The following is a 12,677-nucleotide window of genomic DNA, read 5'->3' on the forward strand; positions in this document are numbered from 1 at the left end:
AAAAGGACTCGATACCAATTCGGACCTGCACAACACACATTTCTATTGAGACGCACATTAAGATGTGACAAAAGGCAATCACTGGCGAGTTTCTCCACTTTGTAAACATAACAATGCAAAGATTGTTAAATTTTTTTGGTAAATAAAAGCTTTGGATTTTGCTTGGAAACATTTTAATGCTGAAAGCGAATTGACTTCTAAATAACTTTTTTTTAATGTTATGCGTTTTTTAGTTTTGTCTCAGTGCTGTCTCATTTTCGTTCCTTATCTGAACTATTTACACTAGACAAATGGTGTCAGATTATTTAAACTTTTAAAAATTTCTGTTGAACCTTAAAATCACGGAATATCATATATTAAAGATGAAAGTCTTCTCAACGTCCAAATATCTTAACGCGATAAAAGGAAGGATAATATGCTTATTTTCTAATAATAGGAGTATGTCTTCACAGCACTGAACCCATTCGGAAATTGTAAAAAAATGAACGCAACACTAAACTTCGAAACATACAAATGAACCCTTATAAAAAAAGTAACACACAAGACTAAAAAAGACTACGGTTTCTGATTGAATGAATGAATGAATTGGAAACATTTGTTCTAGAAAATTTAGTCGCAAGCAATAGACGTGGCGTATGGCTAAAAAATATTAAAACAGACGGTTCTTTTACAGTATGAGGAATTTAAGATTTGACTGATTAATGATGAGTTAATTTACCTAAACTAATGGCACCAATACATTTCTTGTCAAATGAAAGTTTTTAGAAAGGAACCTTTTCTCACGATACATCATTTCCAATGTCAACCAATCGGAAAGTCTGTGTAGGGGTGAATATCCGAGGCGATAGCAGTAAAAGTCATATGATTTGTACTTACTATTAGGACCAATATAGTTTCGTAGGGATATGATGAACACCAAACGACTTCTACATACATAATATTATATTTGGTTGTTATATCCAGTGCGAATAATTGAATAGTTATAGATGACATTAGTTTCATGCTTTTCTTCTCACTGTAGTGTTATATAATAGAAAACGACATAGAACTAAGCGATGAAAGAAGAGTAACTCGAGTTAGAAGACAAGTCATTCATAATTCATGTATAAAATAGTAGCATCATCTCTCAGATTTTACGCAGACAGTTTATTTTATTTTGGTGTATGAAGCCCGACGGTCCAGGATTTGAAATTGACTTATCACGTAATTAATATAGCGTGTATGCTTTTGAATTTATCAACCGAGATTTTCAACAATATTTTATTTTAGAATTAAAGGATTTTTCTCAAATCTTAACAATTCCTATTTTTTTTATATATATAGACCAGTACTAAGACGTTGGTGTGTAATATGATAAACCGTTTTCCGTCCATCCATTCACAGTCCACACATGGCTATGATGCTACAATAACTAGAAAATACTTGATGGCATTTCATGAAAATTGTATGAAATATTTGAATTGGTGGACGGAAGCTTTCTTTTGATTTCGACCATTTTTGGGTTTGCTGTTCCTGAATTGCATAGACAAAATGTGCCTAGAACGTATTATACTAGTCCCCATTATTCAAAATGAACATATGTCATGGTATTTATTTCGTTTAACGTATAGATCATAGGACAACCCTCAACTTATTTCTTTCAAGTATAAAATTGCTTTCTCTTCTTCCACACACTGCCCTCAATCAAACGCGCTGAATATCATGGTTAGTTACGTGTGATAAAACGCTTGTTAACAAGTATATTTTTGATATGGTCAGTTATTGATGTTGATCACTTGAGACTTGATTATTTCAAGGGACTTAGCTGTGGTGATAGTTCTAGTCCTTGGCGGTATTTACGAAGTAGGACCACCAGGTCAGACGAACGTGTCAGTTTAACATTCGTTTGATGCATGTCCAGGTGGCATTTCCTCTATTTATACTTTTACCTATTAGAAAAAATAATTTGGAATGCATTAATGGCAATCGTATAGTATAATTAAGATCAATAGTTTCGGCATTCATCTATATATATCAAGAATCCCGTAAAAGTATGATGGTCTTATTAATGAGGTATCCACCTGCCATATATATTTTATTTATGCAATCAAAAAGTTTTTCTAAGTTATGATAACTATGAATATATACAATCACGAATGATTTTTTTTTTGTATCATGCTTGCATGTCTGATGGAATTTCATATATATAATTTTTTTCAAATAAAAAAAAGGTGTCTGCTTAGCAGATATCAACACCAAAAAATCGTTGATATTTTAAATTTGTAACTACATCTTAATATAATGCTTTTATGACTTAATTTGGTATATTGTTGCTCTCTTAGTTGCTTTTTGGTGATATTTGTCATCTGATCGCTATCTTATTATTGAAGCATACCCCACATCACACTTTCAGCCAGAACTAAACAAAGTTGCTTATGACAAAACTGTATGTTTTTCTTGACTAGTCTTAAAACCTTCGCGAAAAACAAAAGTTGTCAAAGTCATAAAAGCACATGGTTTACATTTTGTCTTCGGATACTCAACCACTGCTTTCCAATATTTTCCCATGTTTACAGTTTATGAGGGTAAAAGTATTTTTGTATTGTATTGTATTGTATTGTATATTGAATATTGTTTTGTATTGTATTGTATTATTGTATTGTATGAGGGCAAACAATATTTTTGTGTTGTATTGTATTGTATTGTATTGTATTGTATATTGAATATTGTTTTGTTTTGTATTGTATTGTATTGTATTATTGTATTGTATGAGGGCAAACAATATTTTTGTATTGTATTGTATTGTATTGTATTGCATTGTATTGAATATTGTATTGTATTGTATTGTATTGTATTGTATTGTATTGTATTATATTATATTGTATTGTATTTTTATTGTATTGTACTGTATTGTATTGTATTGTATTGTATTGTATTATTGTATTGTATGAGGGCAAACAATATTTTTGTGTTGTATTGTATTGTATTGTATTGCATTGAATATTGAATATTTCAATATTGTTTTGTATTGTATTGTATTGTATTATATTGTATTATTGTATTGTATTGTATTGTATTGTATTGTATTGTATTGTATTGTATTGTATTGTATTGTACTGAATATTGACCCGCCGTCCTTGCTAAAGGAAATAACCAAAATGTGTCTATATAAAACGAGTGATTTTATTCACATTATTCCAGTGTACGATATGTATGGTTTAAATATCATATCATCACTTCAGTATTTCATATTATATACTTAAAATGGTATCGCTATTCACTGATCAGTTTACTCGATGCAACCAATATGTTAATTTGAAATATTTTGTGTAAAAAGTGATTTGGTGAATGAGTGTTTTGCAAAAAGCACAATGCAGTCTAAATCATTTCCGTCTTATTGCCTGTTAGAGTGTACCTGCTGGAGATTGGTATAGAATAATAAACCAATTATTAACCTTTACTTATTGTATTTCATTAGCACGTCATTTCATATTCAGTTTTTGGCAATTCGTTTTATCACAATAACTTTTTGGAACTTGTTTTTGTCTTGATTGCAATGTTCAAAGATTTTTTTGTCATAAAATGTTGACAGTAAACACTTTATTACAAAAAAGTCGTGTTTTTGTTACAAAATTACGGTACTTTTATGAAATATTTGACAGATTGCCGAATAAATTGCGTAATTTATGATCTGTACAAAACCCATAACTTATTCTTTTAGATGAATCTTACTATTTTCTATTGAAAAAAAAAAAACAAAAACGCATTGATCATCTTCGGAATTTCGTCGTTTATGTATAACAAGAGCTTTCTTCCACTTTTGTATACTGATATACTCCATAACATTTTTTTCCAGCGTATAGGAATTATGCTTCAACATATACTACTAAATAACGTTTCAGTGAGCTTTCTAATTCTTTCAAATTTACATCCCCCAATTGCTTTAAAAGAAGCATTCAATGAAATGTGCTGCCTAATTGACATCGCGTCAGGAAATATATCATAATGCTTCGACTCGGTTGATAATGTTTTCTTGGGTAAAAGTCTAATATATATCACCCTCTAAGCTATATATGCTATATGTATTTACATAATGTTTAAGCGCAAATAGCGTTTCCCCTCCCAATAGATGTGCCTTGAATTGAAAAGAGCAAATTTTTACAAAGTAGCCGTTTCTATCCAATAAGATTCCACGACATCTATCGTAAATCTTTAACCAAAAAAAAAGTGACAGAACTTAAATTTATTTTAAACTTAAACGACACAAATGAATGGTACACACTTAATTCTGATGTCTGATTCAGATGATGAAGATGACGACGAGGAGACAACAACGACGACGATGACGATGATAATTATTTTAATCTTTTACAAATACAAGTAAAGATTTTTTTTTAGAATATATGATCTTTTGCATATTACTCAATGTTGTTTCGACTGGCTGGAAACTCTTACAGAGGGTTATTGCTAACAAGGAAGCTATTAAATCAAGGGTTCCAAATGGTGAAGTTGAAATCATCTCTTCGTAAATTTTACGGACGCCATCACGAGTTGGTTGACCGTTATGGAATAACCGTTTCACAAATCATATCGGATATGTTCCTTACGTCGTAACTACAATCCCCTTCCCTTTCATGAATGTGACCTTACCGGACTATTTACCGGATTTGTTATAACATAAGCAACACGACGGGTGCCACATGTGGAGCAGGATCTGTTTACCCTTCCGGAGCACCTAAGACCACCCTTAGTTTTTGGTGGGGTTCTTGTTGCTTATTCTTTAGTTTTCTATGTTATTTCATGTGTACTATTGTTTGTCTGTTTGTCTTTTTCATTTTTAGCCATGGCGTTGTCAGTTTATTTTCGATTTATGAGTTTGACTGTACCTCTGGTATCTTTCGTCCCTCTTTTCTTATCGTTTCGTTTTTGTCCTTGTCCTTGTCGTTGTCCGTTTGTTTTCAACTTATGAGTTTTAATATTCATTTGGTATTTTCAGCCTCTCGTCTATACCAATATTACAGTAATAGCTGGTCAATACCAAACTGTGATATGTGATGTTTGGTGACATATGCGGCAAAGGGAGCAATCGTGTTATTGTGATCATATGAAGCGACATAGCATACATTTGCTAAAAGGACACATAGTCTTACTCTTTTACTACATCTAATCTTTTAAAAACAAATTTGTTGCAATTGGCAATACTTGTGTTTTACATCAGACTAAGTAATGAAGTGGGATTATTCTTATGATGTAGGTATGGAACAAAGACAAGTTCTCCCATTACACGTTTGCTTATAGCATATATGTTATTCTAATTTTAATATTCTTATTACAAAATCTCAAACTATTCTAAATTTTACAAACCTTGCAGATTTCTATCAATATATAAAAATACCATCAGAAAATGTATAACTTTACTACTAGAATTTCAAACGGAACATTTTTGGACATTTTTTATATGTCTACTATGCAAGGCCACATGTATATTTTATGACAGATAAAGACGACTCGAACTAATATTGTGACATACACAAGATAGTATAACATATACAGATATAATAAAATATGATAAAAAGATATGTTAGTGCATCAGCGTAGTATTTATTTTTGTGAAAACAAAATAGTGATATACTATTTGCAACTCCTATCAAACCAATGTAACATTGCTTTACATATTCAAACTACAGCCAAAGAAGGCACTGCTGGTGGGCAAGTTCCCTGAAATCGAACCCCACAATAACATATACACGTATTAGGCCGTACATTGACCTATAATGGTTTACTTTTATAAATTGTTATTTGGATGGAGAGTTGTCTCATTGGCACCCACACCACATCTTCCTATATATATTAAATTATGTCACTACTGGTAGAGATTTAGTCCTCCAGGCAATCATCCGTCAAGTATAAAAAGAACCGACATTAACGTTATCAAGGACATGATGTCATCTGGACAAGCATCCATCCGATTATTTCTTTATATGTGCAACTCGGATATTGCACATTCCAATCATCATGCTAAAAGAGCCTTATTTTTCTAGAAGCTTAATGTTGATATCCAGCTACAAAAAACAAATGCACCATCATTACCAAAAGTAAAATCGAAAACGCCTGCCATACGTTTTATGTTTCTGCTAGTATTGAATTTGGAACTTTGTTTTATAGATTACTATACGGTATGGGTTTTGCTCATTGTTGAAGGCCAGGTGGTATTCTTTGTTTGTATACATCCTCATCATTTGTTCTACGGACTCATGGTAGCATACTTTCCGTAAATGAAGTTCTTCAGGTTGTACCCCAATCGGGTCAAACCAAGACTCTAAGATCGGCGTTTGCAGCTTTTCCACTTATCACGCGGACTCCTGCGGACTGCTACCTTGTGAACTGGCATATTTAAAAATACATGCACATGGCTCAACGTGTCGGTGTTGTACACAGCAGGGTTTTTATATTCATGTCATATTATTATATTCTAGTTCTGAATATGTATTTAATTACCGATGGACGTTATACCCTCTTATCAATCCCCCCATTTGTTCTCTGTATGGTTGATAGTTCGAGCACTGACAACCATTCCACAAATGATTAACAAACAAAATAGAAGTTATACCAAAGTACTGACCGTTATACGGTGTAAAAACCTTTTATATGATTCATATATTTAGTATTCACTTATATACAAAATGAACCTATAAATCAATATTGTCACGTTTCTGTGTATATTTGTATATTTATTCTACACATAATGTAAATATATCTGATTTATCAGTTACTGTATATATATTCTTTATTTGTGAATTGTCAGTTTGATTTCCCCGTAACGTGTATGTCTGCTCCATGCCTCCATCTATACTAAAAGTTAACTACTTCAGAACTGCCGGTCCACCGCCGTTTAACTTTTAAGGTAGTTTCAATCCGTCTTAATCTGGTATTTTTATGGATTATAATAAATAATCTCGTCAAGATGTCGTTTAATGAACTTTGTGAATTGCATACCCTGCATTTTATATGATGATTTTCAATACTATATGATCCAATCGCTGATAGACCCTCTCTTAAATTATTGAAAACTATCATTCTGCATTGACAATAGTATATTGTTGTAAACTATATACACCCATTCGGGCTATAGCCCTCATGGTGTATCTATTATTAAAAAAAGAAGGTTTTAGTAGGTTTGCACTAGACAATCGCATGTCTATACTTTGATTGAAAAGATAAGGAAGAAATTAAGGCTTTTATTAGTGACTTTTAAGAATAAGACCGATACCATTCGAATCGTCTTCAAATTAAGAGACATCGCAGTGTTCAAGCTGTTATAGCTTTCATGAATTAAGTGCAGGCTTGCTCCCGCAATCTCAGAAACGTAATATTGTATAAAGAATAAGCTTCAAAATGTTTTTAAAAATTGGGTACCCCAAGGACATTTCATTGTCTCTTCTTTTACATGCAGCTAGTTAAATTGCCAGTTTCTGGCATAATAATGAATAAAATTGAGAATATGTCAAGGAGAGACAACAACCCGACCAAAGAGCTGACAACAGCGAATGAATGAATACCTTACTTTGACAGTGCGCAGGTGAATCCTGACCTGTTCTAGGTAGTAATAAGAGGTTCTAAATTCTACCTTGATATTCATGACAACCAATTTTAAATCCAGAACAGCGCCTCAGATGCAAGATATTCATAACGTGTTGTTTTAATTTTGTACAGCACTAGATCAATACCGCTGCTGGTGGACTTTCCGTCCCAAACGATATATCCCAAGTTAGCTCAGTATAGTCAGTACTTCGGTAATTAACTTTTCTAAAATTTTCTTTATTAATTTATAGATTATCAGAAGAGAAAAAAGGTTTCAACTGCCCCTGTCAAAGTTGACCTCAGATGGATTTGACTGTCATTGTAATGTTCTTTTTTGTCATATAAAGCTCTTCGGTTTCTGTATCTGTTCTTATATACATCCTGGCATTCAATTATTCGGCTTTTAGCGTTCTTGATGAAGGTAGACATAGAAAACGGTTTCGGACGCATGTAATTCATAACGTTGTTTTAAATTTTTATGATTTTTTTTTTATAATATACATATTGTTGTGGTGCTGCAACATTACAACACACCTGGTATTACAGAAAAAAAACTTGCCTATATTGAAAAGGTTTAGAGTGATTTAAAGCTGTTTTGTAATTTGCCTATATGTTTTACTTTAAAATTGTCTTACATTTTATGCAAAATTTGTAAAAGTAAAATGAATTTAATAAAAAAAAAAAAAAAAAAACAGCTACCGGTATCTCTGTTTTTTTTCAATTCGTTTCAATATTCCGTTTAATTTGTCTCTCTATTTTTTATTAGCCTATCTCCATTTGGTTGTCAAAAAGGAAAAAAGTAAAACTATCACATCTCGTAATACAGGTTATGTCGATGTCACATTTTACGACTTTACCACAAAGGTTATGACCCCTGAACACTCATAGCTGTGACCTTCATATCGTACATATACCTATTCATGACTTTTACACTGAACAGAAAACTCACAAGTCATTGACCATTCATATTTTGTGTAAGAAAGTGGGCATGGTGGTGGTATTTTTAAATTGCTTGAACAAACCTATATCAAGAAATATAAAACATGCACCTTTCGCTAAAATTCCCGTACAGAAATCTCATAAGTTCCAATTAACAGACAAAAAATGTCATTTATTTAATCAATTTTCGGAGCTCTAAAAGTTTCTAGAAAAACTGAAAATCATGAAAATATGTGTAATAATAAAGATGCAGAAGGCATGTTAATGAGGACCAAATCATGTTTGGGAACTGAAGACGTTAGTGAGATATATGTCACTGGAGAAAAACAGTAACTAAAATTCATAATCTCATGATGGTGACTACAAAAATTACTCTTAAAACTTTCCTTCAAAATCCTATAAAAATCTCATGGATGATTGTCCATAACTTTCAAGAACTTATTTTTTAGTGTTCAATGCTTAATGTCCTTTCTGATGTAAAACGCAAGAGATCTAGCTTACAAGAAAAATGTTAAATAGACTGTCAAGTTAATCTTGATGACTCGATAAAAGAAAGTGAACTTAATCTTCAATAGTAACTTCACTTTCGTTCGTTGTGGGATGTTTATTTTTGTTTCTTCAGTCGTTCACTTTTCATATAGATTTTATTTTCATAAAAAGCGAATGATATATAAAAAAAACAACCAAAAAACACAACACATCGAACGAAACAAACGACCATTGAACTTCAAGGGTGGAGGGTGGGTAATGATTTGATAAAAGAAAAAATATTCTGGCCAAGCAGATGATCAAAAAAATATTCCGAATCCAGATTTGCCCCATACTTTATGCTGTTAAATATTGGAGAAAAAAAATTGATTGGTAGCTTTAAAAAACTAAATCGTGAAAAAAACCCATTTTGACTCAGAAAAAAAACCCATAACCCCCGACCCCTTAGAAGTTAAATGGTTGCTCCTTAAATGCAAATAATTCAAGAATGTCAAACGTACCAATTAATGGTAATCAAGTATCTGTTGTATATCCATGTTGAAGTCTATAGTTGATAACATTGTTGAGCTCGATGTAATGATTTGGGAAATAAGTGATTCTTTTCAAAAAAATGCGATACATAAAATTGAGAATGGAAATGGGGAATGTGCCAAAGAGACAACAACCCGACCATAGAGCAGACAACAGCAGAAGGTCACCAACAGGTCTTCAATGCAACGAGAAATTCTTGCACCCGGAGGCGTCCTTCAGTTGGCCCCTAAACAAATATATACTAGTTATAGATATCAGAAGATGTGGTATAAGTTCCAATTAGACAACTATCCATTGAAGTCACAATTTGTAAAAGTAAACCAAAGTGATTATAGGTCAAAGTATGGTCTTCAACACAGAGTCTTGGCTCACACTGAACAGCAAGCTATAAAGACCCCCAGAAATTACTGGTGTAAAACCATTTAAACGAGATTCCTCCTGACTTACGACAGGTGCAAACATATGCAGCGGGTTTAAACGTTTTAAGGTCCCAACCTTCACCCTTACCTGAAACCTGAAAAAAAGCATAAGCAATCAAAAGCAACAATCCTACATCCCTTTATATTTAGAAATATCTTTTCACCTCATCCAATCTCAGCTGTTGTCACAAAAATAATTAGGCACAAGTTGTAATTGTCTTCATAAATCACAAAAAGACCACTGACATTTACGCTTGATATTACGCAAAAATAATAAATAAAGATTTACTTATGATAGATAATAACGTCCCGAAAGTAACACACCGTCAGCTAACATGTCATTTGTCCCTTAAACCAACTAATCATTGCCGTCTTATGAAGTTTGTGTAGTTCTTTAAACTTTGTTTTTGACACCATTTTGCCAAATTTAAGTGTTAAACTGACATCGAGCGTCTTTGGTGTCTTCGCTTCACCACATACATTATTAAAGAAAGACACGATTGGAAAAAAAAGTGTGTAAACGGGTAAGGGTTGTGATTGTTCTTATAACACACAAATTCTTGCTTGTTCTTTCTACATTCAAGAACATCGTCCTACGTTTGCATGTATCTCAGTTTTCTCTAAGGTAATCTATTCCTGAGGTAGAAAAGCCTTAGTTTTTAAAAAAAATTCAAAGTTTTGTTAACAGTTAATTTATGACTATAAAAATATAAATGATAACTAAAGGCAACACAGAAGTGCTGACTACTGAGCTGGTGATACCCTCGATAAAATATCAATCAGTTTTAGTCTTTTTTAAAAATTTTATTTGAAAGGACGTTTGCATTGATGGCAGATGTTTGGAAGCCTCTATCGAATTTAATCACATTTCGTCCAGATTCTAATCGATTCAGAGCTTGACATGATATTGACACATGTATGTCTATTATTAATAGATGTTTTCCGTAAGTTTTATAGTCATGTTGATCTGAATTAACGCTTAATTGGTTTGAGTATTAAAAATACTGTAAACAATATAGTGACCTTCAGATATATCTTTATCTTTTGTTTGTGTTGAATGTATGTATAATTAAATATGATAGAAGTATAAATACTAAAACATTGGCAGAAGAAGCCAATGGGACAATCAAAAATACATGTTGAAGAAAAACCGACAATACTATGTCAATAAACGAAAGACCACGAAGGTAAAGGCATCTATAATACTAAAATAACGAGGTCCAATTTGTCAGCCGTCATGGGGTTAAAACGACAAATCAAAGAATTCAACGTTATATATATATATATATATAATATATTTTAAAAACAATACACCGTTTGGAGGTGCGCCTGTCAGATGCGGAACATACAGATAAGGTAATAGGGAATATACTATTGGTATCGGTATCGGATTCGACCCGGATTCAGACTTTGACTGACAGAAAATTAACAAATATATAATACGGTCTATTTTATCGATTCTGCACAGGTGTGATACCGTAAATCACACGTAAGGACAATGTTTTCAAATACTGATAATCATGTCTCTAGAATTTACTATAGCAAATCAAAATCGCATTCATGTATATTTAAAACTTATCAGACTATTTTGGACCTATTTCCAACAGACTGGAAGAATAATGGCACGCACAGGCCAAGCATATAATCTGGTGTTTTCAGTTAGTTGGGGCAGTACAGTTGGTATCGTCATATTTATTATAAGCACAAGATCTAACACATACATCGTCAAACCTACAAGTATAAACGAAACACCTTTTTTTTGTTGTAAAATCTCTAACAAATTTTCACTACCAGCTCGTGTATGGGATGAATTATGTATTACATATGATTTCTGGACGGGTGTCTAATGTTTTGCCACCGTTTTAAATAGAGTGCACTACAAACTGCTTACAGTCTGAAAAGACAAGATTTTGTGCTCGACCAGTAAAGTCAGCACACATTTTACTCGACTAGTCTCGACATTACCTCGACAGTACTTAACTATACTAAATTGTACTCGACTAGGTCTCGACTTTACTTAATTAGTCTGATTCAGCACTTGATGAGCTTGGTGTCGTCTGAAATGGTCTCGACTCAGTCTCAACTAGTCTCGACTAGTCTGGACCTTCAAATTTAGTCTTGACTGGTGTAAATCAGGCATGGCCTTGCTCGACATTTAACAAAATACACAATACCATAATACTTAATAAACACATCACGGAAAGAAATATTGGATTTCGCTGTTCTTGAGTAATATTGGAGTTTTGTAATCTTTGCAACATGGAAAAATGAATTGTCATTGATACTGCAAAACTCTTTATTCTGTCAACGTTGCTCAACTCGGAAGATGGGTACTCAACTTTCTCATCTTTTTCAATATTAGTGTGCTTAATAATTAAGATAAATAGTTATCAAAGGTATCAGGATTACAACTTAATACGCCAGACGCGCGTTTCGTCTACATAAGACTCATCAATGACGCTCAGATCAAATAAGTTATAAAGCCAAACAAGTACAAGGATGAAGAGCATTGAGGACCCACAATTCCAAAAAGTTGTGCCAAACACTTTCCTACTTAGGGCATATGGTACAACACAATGTCTATTATCATACATCAACAAGCGTAACAACCATTGCAGAAAGTAGAACAGTTTAATTAAGATATATTAGAATTAGAGCATTTGTATGTTTGGCCATATACCGAATTTCAGCACTGGAAATGTCGTATCTGTCTAGGATAATCGAAATGTTTCAAATTTG

Source organism: Mytilus galloprovincialis, chromosome 4 (assembly GCF_965363235.1).
Source record: "Mytilus galloprovincialis chromosome 4, xbMytGall1.hap1.1, whole genome shotgun sequence".
NCBI classification, from domain to species: domain Eukaryota; kingdom Metazoa; phylum Mollusca; class Bivalvia; order Mytilida; family Mytilidae; genus Mytilus; species Mytilus galloprovincialis.